The sequence below is a fragment of the Culex pipiens genome, chromosome 2 (assembly GCF_016801865.2).
Source record: "Culex pipiens pallens isolate TS chromosome 2, TS_CPP_V2, whole genome shotgun sequence".
NCBI classification, from domain to species: domain Eukaryota; kingdom Metazoa; phylum Arthropoda; class Insecta; order Diptera; family Culicidae; genus Culex; species Culex pipiens.
Window position 1 is genome coordinate 215865048 of NC_068938.1, and position 10078 is coordinate 215875125.

A 10078-nucleotide genomic window follows, 5' to 3' on the forward strand; every position below is an offset into this window, starting at 1 on the left:
TCGTCTCAAAACGCTCCAAAACAGGCGCTCCAGCATCCGTTCCAGCGAACGAAGGAGAAGAGAAGAACAGAACGCAAAGAAGCGAAGATGATGGATACGCGAGGAATTTCAAAAGGAGGGTGAGGATCATGTGAGGCGGAGGAGGACGGAAAGGAAAGATGCTGAATCAACAGTGCTAGCGCCAGATTAACGTTATGCTGTGCTAAGTGAAATCGATTTTCTATGGCTCTCTCTCTCTCGCCGAGCGGCTTAAGCCGACGAAGCAGTCGGAGACGAACCGACGCGCTGGATCAGCGCGAGCAAGACTTCTTCTTCGGAGCAACAGCGTTTTGGGCGAACCCGCTCCAAGATCATCACCGGAGATGATCGAGAAGCCGGGAATCAGCGGGAGATGATGGTGGAAGAAGGGAGAGAGACAGAGAAAAAGCGTTTCGGTGAAAGAGGTGCACTCTTCTTCGTCACGATTTCTTCTTTTCAGGGATATTAATGGTTTGACCGGCTCTTTCACTCTCGGGTTTGGGGCGCACAGCACACTACGATCACAAATACAAACGGGCAGACAGATCGGCGGACACAACACACAACGCACGAAAGCAAACAAGTAAGCGTTGGTTGGGATGCTTGGCTGCTGGCCAAACCAACCAAACCAAGACAAGACTCATGGCTCGCTTGGATAAGAGCGGCACCTTCACCGGTGTACCGACTTGGATGAGATGAGATTTTTTTTAAGGTGTGCACTCGCGGATGGTGAAGGAATGAGCCTCTGGGCGACTGGCGCATCGATGTCTGGAAAGTTTTTCCTCTTCAATTCATCTTGAGGTTGGGAGGCATGAGGAAGTTGAGGGGTGACGGGAGAAGGGCGCAATGCGCGCTAAGTAAAATTATCGACGCTCGTTTGTACTAGTCACCTTCATCATCGAACCGAGGGGCTGGCCAGCATACTCTACACAGGATGGTGTTTTATTTCGTCATTCATTTACATGGTACACGATGTGCACTGAGATGGGGTGATGCTAGTAGTTAATGGGATGTTTACAAAATGATTGAGATTTAGCACTGCGTGGTGATTTGTGTTTTGCTGTTCGGAGTCCTGTGTGGTGCGGCCAAATAAATACCGAACCTGTCAACGCGTAGTAGGCGATTTGCAAGTAGTTATGTTACTAAATTTTATAAAGAAACACATGATCAGGTGAAACATTAGTTTATGCAAAAGAAACTTGAATTACATGAATAGAACGAAAAACGCTGCATTAGAGGCTCGTGGTTTAGTAAAAAAAAAATGAGAATTTCCCCCCTCTGTCTTGTGAAAATAATGTTGAAGTTTGTTTAAAAGTAAAATGAAAGTTGCAGAACATTCACATTTATTTCTTTTTATTTATTTTGTTGTTTTAAAAATTTATTTTTTAAATTGATAATAGAATCTTTAGGAAGTTTGTTTTCCAACTTTGTTGATTTTGTTAAGGACTATGCAAATATTTTTAAAGTTGTTGTCCCTCGGCTCTGGCCGGGGTCGAGGGGGGGGGGAATTAAAAAAATAAACATATTGAAATAACAAGCCGTAGTTTCAGCATTTGTATAGAAAAAGTTTTTTAAAATGCATTTTACACTAGTTCAGTTGTTTTGCAATCATTAATTTTCAAAAAATGAAAGATTTGACGAAAACAAAAATTTAAGCGAAAAAAAAACTTTTTGCGGTAATAAACATCAAAATTTTTTAAAAATTCAAATGATTTTTTAATCAACTCGAATATGCTAAAAATAATTCTAAACGCAGGGAAAAGCATTTTTAATTAATTTCAACTGATTGTACTTAAATTTCCATTGAAATTTTGAAGTTTTTTGAAAAAATATTTTTTTTGTCCCCTGATTTATCGGGGCTACTTTGAAGGGGAGGAGACAAAAACTTTAAATAAAATTTGTACCAGCCTAACTTATATTTGATATGTTTGTAAACATGACTAAAACCAACCAAATTATGTTGAATTTTCAAGCTTCCTCTTAGTAATTTTTTTTTTTTGGTAATATGGTAAGTTTCAAAGTATAAATACTAAAAAAAAAACACAAAATACCGTATTTTCTCGAAAATACTAAAAAAAATATAATTCGCAATATGGGTATCAAACGATTCGAAATTTTCCATGCAAATTCTCTGTTTGAGTTTTTGAATGAAATACTCAATTTTTCACAAAATACCGTATTTTCTCGAAAATACTCAAATTTTTATAATTTGCAATATAGGTATCAAACGATTCGAAATTTTCACTGGTTTAGATTTTTTTTTCAATGAAATACTCAAATTTTTTGAATTTTGAATCGTTTGATAACCATATATACTTGAGTATTTTCGTGAAAATACGGTATTTTGTGAAAATATTAGTGTTTCATTCAAAAATATCTAAAACAGTGAAAATACATTTAAAATTTCGAATTGTAAATTTGAGTATTTTCGAGAAAATACGGTATTTTGTGAGAATTTGAGTAATTCATTCATAAAACTCTAAACGGTGAAAAAAATATGCAAATTAAAATTACAAGCCTAGGTTTCAACATTTGGATGAAAAAAGTTTTCATTCATTCATTTTGCACGCATCAAGTTGCTTTCCAATCATTTATTTTTTAAATATCGATGTGTTGACGGAATTTTATTTTCGCGAAAAAAAAACTTCTCGTGGGACTGTACATTGATATTTCATGAAAATTTTAAATGCTTACAAAATTAAACTCAAAATTGAACGCCTAATATGATTATAAACGCAGGAAAATGCATGCAACTGGGTTTCAGTTAATAAAACTTAAATTTTTAATAACATTTTGAAGCTTTCCAAACAATTTTTTTTTGCCCCCTGATTCCCTGATTTTCAACGGCCTAACTGATTTACATTAAAAATAAAGGAAAGTTCCATAGCATTTATAACCAAGATAGAACCACTTGTTTTCAAGCTATATCATTACTAGAAATTTAATGATCCCAAATAAGCGGTGACATTTAGCAATCAACTGTCGTTAGCTAAACTAGACTGCGAGGCACTGGAAGCGTTTGCGATGATTAATTCAAATTCTCGCGCTCACACACCCCTGCAAAATTTCCATAAACCAGGGCGAAACCCCGGCGATAAACACGAATTAACCAACCATCAAACAGCACCTATCATTTCCATAATCGGCACCACAGCTGAAAGTAGCTAACCTCTGCGCTTTCCTCCCGCAACCATTCATCAACCAAAACGGTCATTGCGCGAGTGGGGACACTTTTTTCCGATTAGCATTATATCAGCATTCCGTCAACAGTGCTTGCCAGCACTACTTCTGGGGAGAGGGGAGAGACCCCTAATAACAATGTTCATCCAATTTAGAAAAGCACCGTGCACAAACCCCGTAATAATCACATTGCGCTACTCTTGCTGCTGCTGTCATATGAATAAATCATCACGAAAAATAGGAGCGAAACAGTCAAACACACCGTGATAAGACGTGGTGTGCGCGGTTTAAAATCTGTCATTCCGTCGATTAGTTCACATCTGTATACTTAACCTCAGAGTGCAACCTAAGAGCTACGGTTGACCCATATTCGCTGGTTTGTTTTGGTTTTCGTGCGATTAACGTTCAGAGTGACAGCTGGTCACCTTTAAGTTTGAACTTTGACAGTTTCAACGCGATTCAAAGTGTTACACTAGAAGGTGTCCAACAATCGGGGCTCTACGATGCCAATGTTATGAATAGGTAGCCCACTAGACCCTACCAACCTAGGCTAGGGCTAGGCTAGAGGTTCGCCAAAGCAATCACGAGAGAGCTTGGCCGCAAAGTAGTATGTAGTGCCAAGGCCAAGCCCGCTTGCCGCAGCAAGTCAGTCAGTCAGTCATCAGGTAAACATTGCAATTAAAGGTGCATTTCCTTTCCATCTCGGCTGGTGTTGGTGGTGGTGGTGGGGTGTTGTGCACCACTTTGCGCCCGGTGTCAATACACACATCTGTACAGCTCGAGTTAAGCTCATTACTTTTATTATTACGGGCTGTTATTACATGGACCGGGGGAAGGGGAGGGTGCACAGTTGAGGAACGACAACGGCAGGTAGCGCAGGGCAGACAAGTTGACTCGGTGAAGCAGCAGCATCCAAGCAGGCTAAGAACTGAACGCTGAGTGCAAGGGTGATTAGGGTTGATCAGCACTTTCCACCACGAGCCGGGCTCTGTCAAGGCCTACTAGTACTGGAAGTGCTGCGAGATTGCGGGGAGAGGGTGCCCTTTTTAAACGTCGATTACAACAATTTCGAGCAGTTAACACATTTGCGCTGCAAAACCTGCGGGAATATCTCGCGGCGGCGGCGGCCGGTGAAAGGTGTTTTGTCATTAGATACTTGTTGGTCGATTTTTGCCTGAAAAAAGCGAATTCGCGATCCCAGCCCTGAATTTTCGGGGACCAGGCACCCAATTTAATAAATATACATTCTGGGAGACGTTGGGAAGATCGATTCTCACGCTGTCACCCCGAACCGACCCACGTTGTGGGAATTGCGTAATCCTTGAACGCGCCAGACATCGCGCCAGGTGAAAGTTGCAATGCGATGTAATGCAGTGCCAATGCAATGCTGGAGCAGACCAACCCTGAAGATGGACAAAACGAGCAAGTGGAAAAGTCGATCCACTTTCGATTGTTGAACTGCACTAATTGACGGGTTTGGCGTGCCCTTTGGATTTTGGACAGTGATTGATATATTTTTCGGGATTATGAGCGTGCAATAAAGATATCAGGTTGGTGCGATCGGTAAATGTTGATAACTTTTAATGGATGATTTTTTAAGTTGTTTTGTAAATTTATTGACATTGCTTATTACTAAATTACGTGATGTGGTGAAAGTTTTGCCCTAAATGCACAGAGATAGTATTTTAAAAAGGAATTTGATTGTTTATTATAACTTTCTTGAAGCCCTAACTTCCATACAAACTTTGGAGAGTCCGAACATTCTTAAAAAAATAAAGCGCACGTGTTTCTGGCGACCTCAAATTTCATGCTTCCCCTCAAATTGAACATATATAGGGCGTCCAAAATTCCCGGGTTTTGAATTTCCCAGGAAACGGGAAAAATATTTTTGGAATCCCGGGAATTCCCGGGATCCCGGGAAATTTTTGAAACAGTCAAAGAATCTATGTTTTCATTATATTAGTTATGTTTTTCAAGCTTAAAATCATAGAATTAGCTCAATCATATTAATAAGTATTTTTTTTTTGTTCTTTGTTGTACTTTGGATTTTAAATGAACAACAATGTGATTCAAATTATGTAAGTCTTATATAAATATATCTTTTTTTATATGACATGACCAAAAAAGCTTGAAAAAATTCTTTCAAAATATCTTTAAAAAAACAAGAGGCGACAAAAATTGAAATGACACCAGTCAATGAAACATTTTAGATTAGTATTGATTTTCATGTTTTATATAATAAAAGTGTATGAAACAAGTGGCAAAAAGAAGATTTTTTCAGCATGAGTCGTACATTTATCGAATAAATCTCGATTACTTTTCAGAAATTTCCTATGTACATAGAAATACGACAAGTGCTGGAAAAAAACAAGTTTTACTACAAATTGCTTAAAACATTTTTTGCAAACCCGAATAAACGCCTTTTGAATGGGTTTTTTGCAACCATCCATGTGTTAAATAAATTCACCGTTAAAATTAAAAATAAAGACAAATTTTACTTATTGATACTAGTGCTAAAAAGTTCCCGCTCGTGTGGATCAATCGGACCGCGCACTGGACTCACAATCCAGAGGTCGCTGGACCGAATCCCGCGGCGGGCGCTCAAAAATTCTTTGTGTAAATATGGGTATTCGGCGCCGTCGCTCCGTGCCATACTTTCATACACTTAGGAGGCCAGGGCGGCGAAGTCCTTGTAGATAAAAAGGAATACACTAGTGGTTGGTACTAGCAATGGTGGCCGATAGCTATAAAGTCAACTTCGTTCGCTGAAAAGTTCAACTTTCGCAAAAAATCTTTTGTAAAAAACATATTTTACAAATTACCTTTAAGTTACTACCGCCAACTATGAAAAAAAGGAATACAGTCTGAATAGGTAAGGAGATTTTGAGCAATAAATTTAAAAATTGGTGTTCTGTGAAATTGTTTTGTTCTGTTCCTGTTATAACCAAAGTCATTCAAAACATCATGCAAAAAAAATAATTAAATAGCTGTCCTAATTCGTTAATTTGTCTTGATTTGCCCCACATGCCGTTGTTTGATAATTTGATTTGATTTTTTTTTCCAAATTTGTGAAAAATATATAAAATCAAAAAATCAAATATTTAAAGCGCTAGGTATTTTGCAGATCGGTAAACTTAAGTTTTAACAGTTTTCCCTAATAAACCAAATTATTGCTGATATATGCCGAATACAAATTACAATGGTTTAAAATTATTACCGATTATGAGGTATTCAACTGTTCATCTATTTGCACAACCAAATCTGAATTTCCAGACCAAAATTAGTTTTTTTCTAAATTTCGGGAATTCCCGGGACAAAATATTAAAAAAATCCCGGGATTCGGGAATTCCCGGTTTTGGCAAAATCCCGGGAATTTTGTCCCGGGAATTCCCGGGATGGACGCACTAAACATATATTTTCAAAATATTCAAATAAATAGTGTAAAATGATTTAAATTTCAATGTAAAAATTCTAAATTTTAAAGAATTCCATAAGTTTTACATCTTATTCGACATCTAAAAAAATAAAAAAATGTGATAAGTTTTAAAGTACTCCATTTGAATATAAATGTCAAAATTTATGTTTTGGGATGTATTCTAAGTAGCTAGGGGAACCATACCCTTTTTAAGCCTATTTCTATTAGCGGCCTATCAGCACTTTGATCATAAATTACAGCTTTCATAAAGTGTTTTTGACTGTTCCAAAGTGATAAATAGCTCAAATAAAAGTGAGCAAGCAACTCTCTATTGTTTATACATCCAAAATGTTGATTTAATAGCGAAAAACGGCAAAAGTGATGAGAATTGGTCGAACGGTTTAGAGTGATTAAAATGGGCATATTTCTCCTACCAATCGATTGTATTAGTCATATTTTGCCCTCTTATTTTTTTCGTAAAATTTTAAGAAAGGAGGAATGAAACATTTCAATTAAAATATGCATTGCCCTTACAGAACATTCGTAATTGCTGAAAATAACAAAAACAAACTTCCACATGTTGTTTAGAATAGTACTAGTAACATCTTGATTCATTTTACTGACGATTTTCAAATTTTTGTATGAAAATCATACAAGTATTATTAATAAAATACGACTAATCGACTTATCTTCTTTTTATATATTTTTATTTGGATGAAACTTTGTCCTTGCATTCCATACAATACAGATTTTTTAATCGATTTGGTGTCTTCGGCAAAGTTGTACGATATCATTAGGAATTTTCAGAAGAAATAGGTGCACGGAGAAATTTTTTTTTTGGTATTTAATTATTTTGTAATTTTTGATTTTTATTATGTTATTTTGTAATTTTCGATTTTTATTATGTTATAAGTGACTCAAACAGATATCTTAGTGTAAAATCTGGTTTAGGAGATATGATTTTTTTTAAGAAATAGAGATCGAAAATCTGGACGAAGAAATCATTAAAAATATGTTTTTAAAGCAAAATCGAGTTTGCAATCATTCCTTTTTTTCCTTATTCCTTCCAAATTATATAATTTTTGAAACATATTAATTAGAAAGATTAGAAAATTTCGCTAAACTTTCAATTTAAACATTGGAAATCGGACCTATAGTTTCCGAGGTATCGTCAGTTGAATATTTCAGGCTAATTAGGTGACACATAGAAACATTCATTTTCATCGATTCGTATTCTTTATAAGGCTGTATCTCAGAAACAAATTGCCCGATTTTCAAAGATCCAGAGAGCTTAGAAATTATAAGAAATTTTCTTAGACCTTCAACAATATTTTTTCAGATGTGTGTTTTTAATATTTTTTATAAACTTAAAAAACATGAAAACAGTAAGATTTATTTAAAAAATGCTAAGTAATTTTCGATTGCAAATTTAATTTTGTTTTAACAAACGATTTCCAAATATTTTGCTAGCCTTAATTTTCGAAACTTATTTAAAGAAATCATATTTTAGAATCCAGATTTTGCACCATCACACACTATGGCTCAAAAGATTAAAAAAATATATCCGCTTATCCGCTAAAACATATAAACAATTTCGAAAATAAAAAATATACATACTTTGGGAATTCAACTTTTATTCATAAAAAGTTTTTTTTTCATAACCTACAACTGATCAGAAAATTCCTTCTTAAAAATTCAGAATTGCATACATTTATATACCCATTTTATAGAAAAATATTTTAAGCAAAATTCCTTGTTTTGATTCAGGAAAAAAAATGTAGCAGCACATATTTCTAATTATATTAAATTAAATATGACATTATAAAACCATTTTTATTGTTAAATATGTTTTTATTTTTTTTAAATCAATCTGAACTTTTTAATTGGTCCAAATCATACTATTATTTTGCATAATCTTTTTGATTACTTTAAAAAAAAGTAAATGAAAAACATTGGCTCTGAAATATAATATGTCAAAATGTTTCTGTGATAGGTTGGTCCAGCAATTGGTTTTACGATACGATATTTTTTATTTTTTTTTATATCTCGCTTCTTAAACTTAAACCTTGCTTTTTAAATATTGACACCTCGGCAACTTAAAGTTGCTCGATAACTAGGCTGTACACAGTAAAAAAATCATGGTAATATTACATCTGGGAAGGGGGACATCTTTTATGTCAGAAAAAAATGTTTAATTTTACCTCTGAAAATGTGTAATTTTACCGATTTTCCTGGTATAACTCCACTTTATAAGTCTAAATTGAGGTAAAATTACAACATTAAACAGGTTATATTCAACCTTCCAAAATTACAGCTCCCAAATTTACACTATTTTCTATTAAGTAGCCCACATAAAAAGCAGACGAATGTCAAAAAACAATAATAAACCGAAATGATCCAGGGGTGAGTGGAAGCAAAAAGCAAAGGTAAGAAACTAAAATTCATTTCAAATTTTTATTAAATTCAAGTTGAATTTGATAAAAAAATTAAGAGTTTGCTCTGCAAACAAATTTAAGCAACTTGTTTTAAATGTTATAGAGAAAATATTTTGCATCGGTAATCCCCTAGTCATTTTTCGGGTTCTATCCCATTCCCCAGAATTCCATTCCCCAGAATGCCATTCCCCAGAATCCCATTCCCCAGAATGCCATTTCCCAGAAATCCATTCCCCAGAATGACCCATTCCCCAGAAAAGTTTTATTTTTATCATGAATGTACTTTATTTCAAAAAGTGAACAGTTTAAAGTGTAAAGTGTTCAGATTTCGCCTTTATTGTGATAACTGCTGACAAAAGTTGAATGTTTCCTTCTTTAAAGAAAGGAAAACTCTCTTGACTTGTGATAATTGCTGCCAAAGGTTAAATTTCCCTTTGATGTTGAATTTTTCCTTCTTTACAGAAGAGAAAACTCTCTTGACTGTCTAACTGCGTGCAAAAGTTGAAATTTCGCTTTAAAGTTGAATTTTGCCTTCTTTAAAAAGGGAAAACTCTCGTGACTGTCATAACTGCGGACAAAAGTTGAAATTTCCCTTTAAAGTTGAATTTTGCCTTCTTTAAAGAAGGGACAACTCCCTTGACTTGTGATAACTGCAGCATGCTGACACAAGTTGAATTTTCCTTTAGCAGTTATCCCTAGTAAAGAGAGTTTTCCCTTCTTAAAGAATGAAAAAAAAAATTAATTAGTGTCAGCAGCTATCACAAGGCATGATGTCTTCTTTAAAGCGATTCTAATATTGAATTAATGTTGAAAATTTAATATCATTATGCCAATTGACCATTATGCGTCATTATGCCAAATTATGTTATGCCAAACGGCGTTATGCTAAATGGCATTATACCAAATGGGAAAAATAACATGTTTTTCAAGGTCCTAAATATTTCTGGGGAATGGGTCATTCTGGGGAATGGATCATTCTGGGGAATGGGATAGAACCCATTTTTCGTTCAGTCCCCCGCTGGGAATTTAC